Source organism: Anser anser (genome assembly GCF_964211835.1).
Source record: "Anser anser genome assembly, chromosome: Z".
Classification (NCBI taxonomy): domain Eukaryota; kingdom Metazoa; phylum Chordata; class Aves; order Anseriformes; family Anatidae; genus Anser; species Anser anser.
Genome location: NC_139723.1, coordinates 78,456,125 through 78,468,128, shown reverse-complemented (window position 1 = coordinate 78,468,128; position 12,004 = coordinate 78,456,125). Strand labels below are relative to the sequence as shown.

General features: G+C 50.9%; 1 long non-coding RNA gene across 1 annotated transcript in view; it reads left to right on the top strand.

Moving 5' to 3' along the window:
- Nucleotides 1-885: 885 nt before the first annotated feature.
- Nucleotides 886-12,004, top strand: part of LOC310889912 — a 36,909-nt gene continuing 25,790 nt past the window's right edge. Inside the window, exon 1 of the long non-coding RNA XR_014576906.1 lies at nucleotides 886-4,515. This is a non-coding gene — a long non-coding RNA (uncharacterized lncRNA). The remainder of the gene's footprint in view (nucleotides 4,516-12,004) is intronic.

Sequence of the window (12,004 nt, the reverse complement as noted above, 5' to 3'; positions counted from 1 at the left end):
GTCTCTAATTTTAAACACTTGCCCAAAGCTTTCTTGGGAGAGCATGATGTCTTGAAGGAAGCATCTAGCTTGGCGCAGCTTCTGATTTCTACTGCCTGTTGGATGTGCATATAATGCCCCTTCATTAAAACAAAGGCCCTCCAAGGGCTATGGCATGGGATTTGCCCCCAGATGGCTTCCCCTCAGTGTCTCAGAGCATTCATCTCATGTCTCCTGCCTGGGTTCCTCTTCTAGACCCCTTTTCTCCAACAGCCGCTGCCCCACTGGCTGTCCCCAGCCTATCCCTTGACCTTGATAACAAAATTCAAGCAGCCCTTGCTCCGCAAATTCCTACTCTTGGCTCTCTATGGAGTTGCACTGTTTAGTATCATCCCGGGACATTATTAATGTGTTGTTTACCTCTCCCTCCCTATCATTAATAAAGATGTTAAACTAAACCAGCTCTAACATCGATCCCTGTTGCACCTTCCGGACACCTCCCTCCTTGCTTGGTCCCCTGTACTTTATCATGGCTCGTTGTTTACCCACCTTAAGCCAATTTCCCGTCAGGTGTCTCAGCTTGTATCTGCTCCAATTTGAATTCATTTGCCAGGTAAGATTTCGCAAGGCACTGCATCAAGCACTTTATTAAAGGTGGCCTCTAGACACTTGCATTTTTCTTCTCTTAATATAAATGGCTTCATCTGGAGAGATAACGCGCAGGTTGGAAAACACTTTTAGAAGAAGATAGGGCCCCACTTTGTGTACGGGGAGTGGGTATCAGTGTGGGTGCTTAAGTTCAGGGAATGCTGATTTTTTTCCTTGCAGCTGGGCGTTTGATTCTGGTCACCTTTACCTGGTGTGAATGCTTTGATTCACTAGGTTCGCTTTGTTTTGGTTTGGTTTTAAATGCAGGTATAATTTTTTAAGGACTTGCCTTATCCCACACCTCTGGGACAAGTTCCCAAACTGCTTGGAAATGCTCAGCACAGCTGCATTTTTTGGCAAACCCCATTTTGACCAAAAACTTTGGTTTGGAGTGACTGATGCCACTCACAAATTTAGCCCAAATAAAAGAAGGGCTTGGGAGGGGATGTCTCTTTGGGGACTTGCATCCTGGTTATTTCCAATACGAAATGTTGGATTTCCAGGTCGGAGCACCTATGTGGGCAGAGGGAGAACATCAAACCATGGACTGGGTGAACAGAGGGACTCCAGATTTTGCTGTCTGTCCATGTCCTTGGGCTGGGAGCAAGGAGCCTAGTACCACCTGGACATGGTTCTGGCTGCGAGGGCCAACTCCTGGCCAGCTCTGTCCCTCTCTGTGCTGTTGGGGGAGGTTCTTCTGACCTGGGAGAGGTCTCCAGACCTGGTAACCCTGCCCCTGCCCTGCAGAGAACTGCCCTTTAGGGGGACAAGGCTGGCAGAGGCTCTCAGACCAGGACAAAGGTTGATGTGTTGCAGGCAGGATCTGCAGTCGATAAATACCAAGGCAGGTCAGAGAGGGACTGCATTCCCATTGCCCTACTTCATCTTTTCCTCCTTCTTCTTCCAGCGAGGCTCTCCATTACAAGATGTACAAGTCAGGCAGAACAGCCCATCTCCCCTCGTTCATGCGCGTGTGTGTGTGAAATCATTTTTCTCCTCTGTCAGAAGGCAAAACCAGCTTGTGAAGAAGCCATTAATCTGAGCCCATGTCTCATGCTCCTTTTCTGTTGTACAGGACTCCGGAGGACATGCTGGAACGAGCTGCTCTGCTGCGCTAATGCCTCCTAATCTCCCCCTCTACCCCTGATAGTCTCCAGCAAACTCTCGCTGAGCTCTGGGGCTATACGTCTTCATGGCTGCTCACCAGGGGCATCATTAGGAAAGGGCTCTTAAATGGCTTGACATTCTCAGCTTCCCAGAGGAACGGGGCCGCTGACAGATCTCTCCATTTGGAATATGAAATCTATTTGTTCAGATGCATAATGACCGATTTGTCTTCTCGGAGGAGCAGTTGCTGAGTCCTAGGACAGCCAGTTACGGAGCTACAGGCTAGCAGCTGCATGCCGAAACTGCAGCGGGGCCAGCCCTAAGTGACACTGATTAGAGCAGGGGGTAAAAAATTGTCCCTGGATGGCAGAAGGACATGGGGCTTCCATGGGGATGGAGATGGTCTAGAGAAAGAGAGAGTCTCAAAGCATCCAAGCAAGACAGCATGCTGGAGCCCAGTGAAGCTGAGAGGAAAAAAAGCAGCCTGAAGAGGTTGGTTCCTGGTGCTATTTCCCACAGGAAGCCTTGATTGCAACCACGTTTTCTTATCTATGAGCAGCACCTGAGAGCCCATCTCATGTCGAGTGGCAATGGGCACCACTAGCTCCATTGCTGCTGGTCAGAGCTAGGTGGAGGGCAAGGATGCATAGAAAATCAGCACAGTGCACTGCAAGGGGCTTGCTGCTTCGCTCTCTCCTGCTTCAGAAAGGTGGCAGAAAGGTGGCAGAGGAAGGCACTCCTGTTCCTCCTTATTTCATCCCACCCAACGCCTGGAGAAGCAGCCTGGGAGCAAGGAAAGGGCAGAGAACCCTGCCAAGAAAGTGGAGAAGTCATTTGGGACCCCAGAAAGGATGAAGGAAGAAGAGAAAGGTGTTGTAATTAGGTGATGTGTAGTCAGGAGTTACAGGAGGACATGCAAAGGGCGGATGTGAGAAAAGCTTCATCTGAAGCAGGGGGCTCCTTTCTGAGCCCCGGAGACACAACCTGGATACAGGTCTTGTTCTGCAAGTGATCTGCCTGGAGCCAGCAACCCGACTGCCTTGCAGTGCCAGGCAGCTATTTCCTGAGGGACGAGGGCAGGATATGCCCAGGGCACCAAAAATCCCCTCCCAGCCTTTGCTGAGGGGCCCAGCGATGCCATTGGCGCCATTGCCGAGGCGCTGACCTCTCCCACCGAGATGTGGGATTTTCGCTCCAAGGGGAATCCCAAAATTTCAGCCTCTGCTTGTTTTTCCCCAAAAGGGCTGGAACAGTCGCCGTTTCGAAAGTTTCCACAGAATGACAATTAAACAAACAAACAAACAAAATCAGAAACAACAGAAGGTTTGGACTGAAGCAAAATGTTTTGATGCCGTGAGAAGGTCTGACGGAGCTGGAGTCGTGTAGGAAAATGCAGGCTGGGGGCATCTGGAGAGCTCATGCAAAATTATTCTCAGGCCTGTGCTCGCTTCCTACCTCCTGGCTTGGCATCAGCAGGTCAGAAGGGAAAAAGGCACCTCAGGACAGCGCTGTACCTGCTGCTTCAGCGCCAAAGCATCTGCACTTGGTCTGCCTCCCACCTTCCAACACGGATGAATTCATTTTCAAAGCAAAAAGCAGCTGAAGGCGCCTGGGCTTGTCCTGCGCTGGCAGGAGGGCTGGCCAGGCACACAGAACTCTGCCTGCTGTGAAAGTCCCTGGCCCCGCCGCCTGCTAAATTAGAAACATGATAATTGAATACGAAGGAGCAGGAGAGAAAAGCCCCTTCTCTGCCCTTCTGTGCCCCATCAGCAGAGCGTCTGTCTCTGTGCAGGAAGAAGTGTGGGTCTCTTTCCCTGAGCCCTCGGCAGCACGGATTGTGGGATTGTTTGCTTCCTTCATTACAAACAGCACTGAGGGGATGCCTGACGAGTTCAGGGACACCTTTCATACCGGGATTTCTCTGTTTGCATTCGGTTATCAGTGTACCACGAATTTCTGGGCACACAAGTTAGGGCAGATGCTGGCTGGGGACCAGAGAGGGGGAGAGCAGCAGGGAGTGTTGGTCTCCTGCAGGTTTCCAGCTGATGGGGCAATGTCCAATGCTTGCCCTGGCCAGCAGGTTAGGTGGAGGGTCTCATCAGTAGGGAGCCATGGGGTCTAAAATGCCCCTGTCAGATGCAAACAGCTCTTGGCCGGGATGGAGGTCGGGATGCAGGGCTGTAGCCAGCAAGCAGCCTGCGTGCTTGCTCTTGGCCAGAGGGACTCTGACTGAGAGCCACGTCCCTGGGGCTTGCCAAGCTGTGCCACAGTGACACCATGCAGCTGAGCCTCGTCTGTGCGGGCAGAGCTGTGCACCAAGTGCCCTGGTGCCGTACCCACCTCGGGCTGGGAACCCATGTGGCAAGTTGGTACCCTGCAACCAGCCGCCTGCAGGGCTGAGGCCCCATTCAGTTTGGTCCAGGATTGAGGCCCAGATGGGTGGGAGAGGCATGGAAGTGTCTCTCTCAAGCTGTATGGAGAAGCGTCACACCCATACAGCAGCAGGAACATCAGGGCCCTCGGACTGGAGCCCTCCCTGCCCGCGGAAGCACAGCTCCAGAGGGGGGACATGTCTCAGGGATGTCACTTCCCAGCAGAGAGGGAGAAGCAGTGACCCGGCGCCGTTCTCCTCCCCAAAACAAACCAAACCTGAACAAAACACAGCCTCCCCGAGCAGGCCAGTCCCTGTTGCAAGAGGGTGAGAAAGCAAGCAGCGTGTCAGGCAGATGTTTGCTAACTGACTGGAAGGTGCCCAGGCTGGAGTCACACCAGAAGATCTGTGTGAGTGCGATAAAACCCGTGTGTGTGAATTTATTAAATTCGGGCAAGCTGTGAAATGCAACTTCAAGGCATTTCAAAACCGAATGATCCTGCGATGCCTTACACGCAATGCCTCCATGCCTTGCTCTAACAGGAATTTATTTCCTCCCTGGCCATCCCTTGCAGGGTGCTGAGATGTTGCACTCCCAGCAGGGCTGGTGTCAAAGTTTATTCTGGGGCAATGCACTCGGGGCGGGAGGTTTGGGGCTTGGGCTGTTTTTATTTTTCTCTCTCCCTGCAGCTCCACTCCGCAGAAATTCAACCACCGTGTCTTTTTGGCGAGCTGTGGTCAGAGCTCCTGTGCTGGAGGGGAGCGCAGCCATTCCTGAAGCTTTTTTTCCTCCCAGGCATCCCAATATGGTTTTGCTGCTCATACTGAAGTCTTGAGAGCATCTCCTGGGTGGGAGAGGGTTGGTATCTGCTTGCTCACCCAGGGGCAGCTGCAGAGAGTTGTGTCTGCAGCAGAGAAGGAGCCAAAAAAGCTCCCAGAACAGGGGTCTGCAACAGGTCCCTAAAGCCTGATGTGATGTGTGCTGGGGGTTTGCCTTGCTCATGTCTCTTGCCCTAGAGACTGGTCCCAGTGGGGCAAAAGCAGCTGTGGTGGGTGACGTGGGATGCTTGATGGGTGTGGAGGCCTCCTGCCCATGCTCCAGCTTTCCCTTCAAACAGGTGGGACAAGGGGACACCCCAATGTCCCCCCGACCCTCAGCTATGAGCTGAGCTATGAGCTGGCTATTTGTGATGTTTTCAGCTCTTCCCTGGCAGTGCTTTCTGAAGTCTCACCCGCATTTGTTCTCCAGCACCCATGTGCTGTTGAGGCTCCTTTTTTTTTTTTTTCTCTTGCTTGTTCTCCTCCTCCCTTTCTGAATTTGCCATGCCAAATGGATTGTGATTGCCTTTACCCAGAGATCAAGCACGGCTCTCTCTCATTAGACGCAGTATTTGTTGTACCGGCACTCGAATGACCCCAGTGCAGCAACAGCCACCGAAGAATCCCTTTAACTGCTGTGCAGAAGACAAATATTTGCTGGTACAGAGCACTCTGGGTGATGTTACAGGGAAATGTTCTGCACACAGCAGACGTGCGGCAGGGCTGACATGCCTTTTCACTCAGTCGCAAGGACCCTGACATCTCTTGTGTCAGAAAGCTGGAAAATTGGTTTTATCTCATAGGGAAAAGAAGTTTGTTAAGGCTTTTTTATTATTATTATTATTTTTTCTCTTGAATTGGAATGAAACCAGAATTCTTCATTTTATCTTTAACCTATTTCTAGATTGTGGGAAATGAAATGGGAAGAGCAGTGCTCCAGGTTGTCCAAAGTCCTGTGACCACTTCTTGGTGCAGGAGAGCTGATTTCAATCCCGGCAAGTTTGGTTGTCTCTTGTCCACCCTGAGCACTTTGAATTCTCTGCTGCTGCCCACGTTGTGGCTCTGGTTTTGATTACAAACCTGAACAAAGATCTGTGGAATCTTCTCGTCGTGAATTTTGTCAGAATTGGTACTTTGCCACTGTGTGTTTTGGCTTCAATACATTTCATTTATTTATTTGTTTGTTTTGGTTTGTTTGTTTGTTTGTTTAGGCAAAATAATGGAAAATTTCCTTTGCAAGTAAAAAGGAAGTTAATGACCCTTTAAAGCAGGGAAACAGAAGCAGAAGGGGGGCATTTTAAATGGGTTTTCTCTTCTTCCAAATCTTGGCAGGAAGCAGCAAGTAGAGAAATCAAGTTAGCATCCTTTTTCAACAGCAGAGACTACCGTGAGCAGGCTGTGCTCTGTGCTTGAAGTGAAGGATGAAGGTCCTTCCCTCAAGCACTGCACCCTGCAAACTGACATTTCTGGGTGTAGCACATGAAGCGGGAGAGCTGGAGCATGGATGCTTTCCAGCAGCTCCTGCTAGCCACCGAGCAGGGAAGCAGATTTTTCAGAGGGATGCAACAGGTTGTGTCTATGCTGAGTGCTGAGCAGGTGGCATTTTTTATTTATTTTTATTTTTATTTTTATTTTATTTTTTATTTTTTTCCAGCAAATCTGGCCTAGGCTGTGGATGCTGAAGGCAGGGAAAGCAGTTTTCCACAGCTAGGAGCAGGTGGGATGGGAAGGCCCCTCCTCACAGCTGGCTTCTTCCAGGGCTTCTCTCCTTTTCGGGAGTGCTCATTTTTAATGGCTAATGAGACTCGCTGATTCCACAGTTGGGAATATCTTCTGTAATAATAATTACCATCCTTTGCCCTTCTCTAGCTGCTTCTAGTTGGAGACCTCTGGGTCTCCAACCAGTAATAGATCTTGCCTTGCCAACTCCGAGCAGGCAGGCAGACGATCTCCATTTCACAGACAGGGAAGATGAGCCAGGGTAAAAATGATGGGTCTTTCTTCCCACCACTGCTGGCTTGTCCAGGTCCCCCCCGGGACAAATTGGGTCTCTCCAGCTTGTTCATGGTGAGGTGAGCATCGGCTGATGCACTCCAATATGATTTCCCCTGCATCACGCAGCCATGCTTGGAAATGAGCTGTGCATTGGCAATGAAGCCCTCCTGACCCAGCATGAGGCAGAGCTGCAGCTTCTCCAGTCCCTTCCCCTTCCTCTGGCCAGGCTGTGCCCTTCCCCAGCTCAGTCCCACATCTCACATGGGTGTGAATGTCATCCCAAGATCTCTGGGGGACCACCTTGTGACATTCTGTCACCCCACTCTCCCCACGCAGCGGTGAGGCTGTGGAGCCCAGGCTACCAGGCAGGTGTTTACCCTTGCAGGTACAACATCCTGCACGCTGCCTACCTGTGATTTCACATCCAGCATCTTCCCATTCCCAGCACTTGCTCGGCAAAGTGTTTAAAAGTTTCTGGATTGGCATCTGTAATGATGTGCTTCAGCCAAAATAAGAGTTTTGCAGAATGATAAAGCTCTAGAAATAAATACTCTTGAGTATTTTATCTTAAAAAAATAAGATAACCCTAGAATACATATACCCTCACCCCAGTCTCCCACTCAGGCTCAGCTGTGCTTAATTTGCTGAGCAGCAAGAGGTTTGGGGAGGTCTTTGCCAGGACCCCGCTGTTACCAGCATTACTGTATCAGTGATCTCAGGGCTTCAAACTTTGCTCCATGCATCACACAGTGCCTAACCCAGGAGCACCGAGAACTGGAGAGAAGAAAAGGCAGCTTGATTTCCCATCTATCAACTCTCTGATGCGTCTCTTAAAGCTACAACCTGCCCTTTCCCACTATACAGACAAAATTGTGACCGTAATGGGTGACTCCTTTCCCCACCCAGCTGCTTGGGAGCTGGTAATGACACTGCAAAGCGTCTCCTGCTCTGCAAATCCTCCTTTCAAGACACATTAGGGTCATTCTTTTTTTATGGGAACGAGCAGCCAGGGGAGGAGGGAATGATCCTGAGGGAAAGAGATAAATAATCTTCAGAAAGAACAATTAACAATCAATTGCTGCGCCACTGTAGAGCGGAGATAGACACATATTTCTGGCTTTTATTTCTGATTAATGAGGAAAAGGCCTGGCATCCCCTCTCCCCAGCCCTGAGAAACTGGTCTCCTGATTGTGTCACAACTGATCTGCAATTGTTCTCTCTGAAGATTATTTATCTCTTTTCTTCATGATTGCCTGCTCTGAGACCTAAATAAATTGGATCCAGCCAGCAGCAGCGCTTGCTAATCTCCCCCTGAGGAGGATTTGAGTTTTTGTCAGACTCTCAGGGCACCAGTTTGCTTGGTCTCTGTTGCTTTTTAAAGGCTTGTGTTTAAAAAAAAATAAAAAAAAATCCATCATTGTATCATCAAGGTTATTGCTAGTTATGTGTTTACATTGGGTTAAATCAGCAGTGGGGCCCTGTGCTGCTCCGTGCCAGGTGCTGCACGCAGGCAACCTTGGCAAGCCTTCCTGTAGGGTCCTGTATTTGCATGCCATGGAGAACACCTCGCTCTTCTCCCCAGCTTTCAGCTGAGGGTGAGATGGGGCAGCTTGGAAAAGCCCTGGGCTGAGCCAGCTGGAGCCTAGCCAGGGCTGCAGAATTAGCGCAAAGCAGTGGATTTTGGGGGGTGATGGAAGGCAGGGCATCGGCTCAGGGTGCTTAGAGCCAAATCCGAGAGCTGCAGGTCCTGCTGCGGGGGTGGCAGAGCTGCTAACCCCTGGCTTGGGTTCCATCCTCGCATTTCAGAGGGGGATCTCCCTTACCAGCACTTGTTGCACCTGCAGCAGCCCTGTGGGCTCTCCCAGGATGCCAGACACATCAAGGGCCAGTTCTGCCAGAGGTTTCTCTTGCGACCACCCTGCAAGGTGTTTTCCCAGTCCAAATGCTGCTGAGTTCCAGCTAGTGCAAGGACGGGCTGTGAGGCTTCCTTCCCTCCCAGAGCCACTTTCTTACAGTGGGGTGGATGGTGTCCGCTCCCGTGGGCAGCACAGAGGTGTGGATGCACTTGGTTTTTGTTTCACTAGTGTGGACTAATCTCTCGTGCCTTGCTGCCCTGCCATTCTCAAGGCAAGCCTTTGTGTGTCTGTGCGAGCACCTCTGCCTTAGTGCCTGCGTGCACACAAGGGCCCAACTTGCATTAATGCAGCCAGATAAGAAGGCCTCCTTGGGAAATCATCCCCCACTGCTTTTATTTCAATATGACAAACATTGCGTGCTTGAGTGGTAAATGAGATGGTGTTATTTCTCTGGCTTCCTTTATGTTCTTGTCCTAATCTTTGCTCCTATTTCAAGCTGTTGCTACAAACCCTCTTCCTCCACTCCCTTTCCTCTGAAACTCTCATCCTTCAGATGTTTAGGCTAAGTCTCTCCGTGGGGTCTGATGGGATCAGCTTCGAAAACCTCCCTGCTCTTAGGTTTCCTAGGAGAAAGGCCATGGGAAGGAGCGTTACCAAAGGCCAGGCTATCCCCAGGGCCATATACTGTAGCCTGCTTTGTGATCTGACCATTTCCTCTTGGTTTGGAGTGATGAAAGATATATCCCCAAAAACCTGCATAAATATTTCAGCTGAAAAAAAATAAAAAGCTATGATGAGAAAGGAGAGCCGACTGCAACGCCAGCTCTGCTGGAAACAGCAAACAGAGACGTGGGTGCTCTAAAGGTCACCCTGAGCTGGAGAAAGCCTTGACTGAATTCAAAATGCTTCACCTCCTTGCTGGCAGCAGCACATGTGCTTACAGACGGGCTCTAGATCTCACTCTGATTCTGTTTCCCTTTCCCTTGTTCCAGGGTTAGTCCCCAGCTTGCATGAGGATGGGACCTCTCTCTGGTTTGGGGTTGTCGTAGCCCATTGTGGCTGAATGGGAAAAAAATAATCATTTCTTGGATCCATACAACTGGAGCTGGTAGCAGAATGCCAGTGGACCTCATCCTCTCCAACAATGACCGTGCTGTGTTAGGTGGGGAAGGTGCCATGCCCATCCAGTTGGAAATGTAGCATTTGCTGCATAAAGTCCCCTGCTGCCCTACTCTGATCCTACAAAATCCTTCCTCAGTGGCCAAGCCAGCCAGCCCCTTTGGGCGCCTGTGTGTTCCCAGGGCTGCAAACTATATCTGGCTGCCTCCTGCGTGCCAGCATTAGGAGGATAAGCTTGGACATAGGGCATCCAAAGGAAAACACGTCCCACTCTGCCTTGAAATGCAGTAGGATATATTTATTAGTGTAGCTGCAGCAGGCTGTGAATGGTAAAACCTTGATTTAGAATTAAGTTGACATTTTATTCCAAGCTTATACCACGTTATCACTAAGGAAAGGTGCTGCTCACCCAGCCCTGACCAGCACTTGGAAAATTGATAGGGGTTGAAGGCAGTTCTCACCAGCCGTGAGCGGCAAGGTGGATGTGAAATGCCAAGTGTTAACTGGGAGAGCCAGCTGAGCTCCCGAATGCACAGCCATGTCTGCAATCTGATTTGAAACACGAGAAAACGGGCAGCGGTATCACTGATAACTGCAGCGTGAAGCCACGCGCTGGGTTTGGACTGGTGCAGGCTCACCCAGAGATGTGTCCTCAGCTCTCGCCCACCGCAGCCAGACTTTGGTCCCGCTGCAGGACCCCTGCCAGCCCCAGCGGGCTGTGACCACCTGCAGGTGGGAAGCCATGGAAGTTTCTGAGAGGATGTCTGCAGTTGTGAAGGGCTTCCTCAGAAAGCCATGGCAACCCTGTTGCTTCTGGATGTAAGCCATCCTGTTAGGGATGAGTCCCAAAACTCATGACAGGGGCATGGTGCTGGCTTCCAGCTTTCTCCTTCTGGCTCCGAAGCACCTTGTGCCAACCACTATCTGGCATCAGCCCAGCAGGATGGAGAGATGCCCTGCTTTTGGCAATTCCCCCTGCTGTACGCACTAACTCTGCAATTCCAGCTTATAAGCACCAAAGCTTGACCTATCACCTCAGGTCCCCTTCCTCTTCCTTGCAGAGAAACAAACTTCTTATGTCCCATCCTCAACCTCACCCTACAGCAGGAAGCTCAGGCAAGACTTTCCCTCCATGCAAGGTGGGGGGCGGCTGATTCTGGTTTAAATTCCTCATTTTTCTGTGTCCAGCTCCAAGGAGGGGGGACTTGTCCCAGTGTTGTGACCCCAGCACCTCCTGGCTGGCAAGTGTGAATGCTCCTGTTGTGACACTGAGCTGGAGCTGCCCCTGTGAGGGCTACCACTATGTCCAGCAAAGTGTCTTGAACACTAAAACCACTCACCATCTTCCCACCTAACGACAGCAATGAGAAGGAGGGCATCAAACCTCTGGGGAGAAGAGCTGTCCCAAATCCACAGCTGAACCAGGATTTCCACCAGCCCCACGCGTTGGCTGGGGGGACTTCCGAGGACAAACCTTGCTCAGCGGGGAGGTGATGCCCTGCCCCGAGTCCCTGTCCTGCTGCACATCTCTGTCAGATGTGGTGATCACAGGGAGCAGAGCAGGAAGGGAAACAGCTCGCTCCACCGTGGGGCACTTATTGCACAGAGCAAGTGCCTGGAAACGCTGGGGATGTACAGCCTTGCTCGCTAATGCAGAGGTCTGGCCAAATGGCTGCAAAATGTGTTATTTTTTGCAGCTTCCATCCCTGCAACTGCGTGGAGTATAACAGGGAAGATTATCTTGACAGCTCTCTTACCTTATTCTCTCATTACAGCTCATCCAGCAAGGATGGGGGTGCAGTAAAGCAATTTTAGGAGGCTGCGCATTTTTTATGGTTATGTCTTATGATGTGTTAATTTGCCAAATCAAATATATGTCTCAGCACTTCCACCTTTACCTCCCGCACGCCTGCAAAATAAATAGTCATATTAATCATACTTTGCCTTTCTCTCCGGGGATTAGAAAGCAATTTGCAAGGATCGGTTGGGCCAGCCCTGTGGCTGGCTGCGAGGGTGCGAGGCCGCTGCTGCTGCACGGCTGGGGAAGCTGAGGCACGGGGCAGGCGGAGAAGTGGGGGACCTGAGGGGTGGGTAGCGGTGGGAGAACATC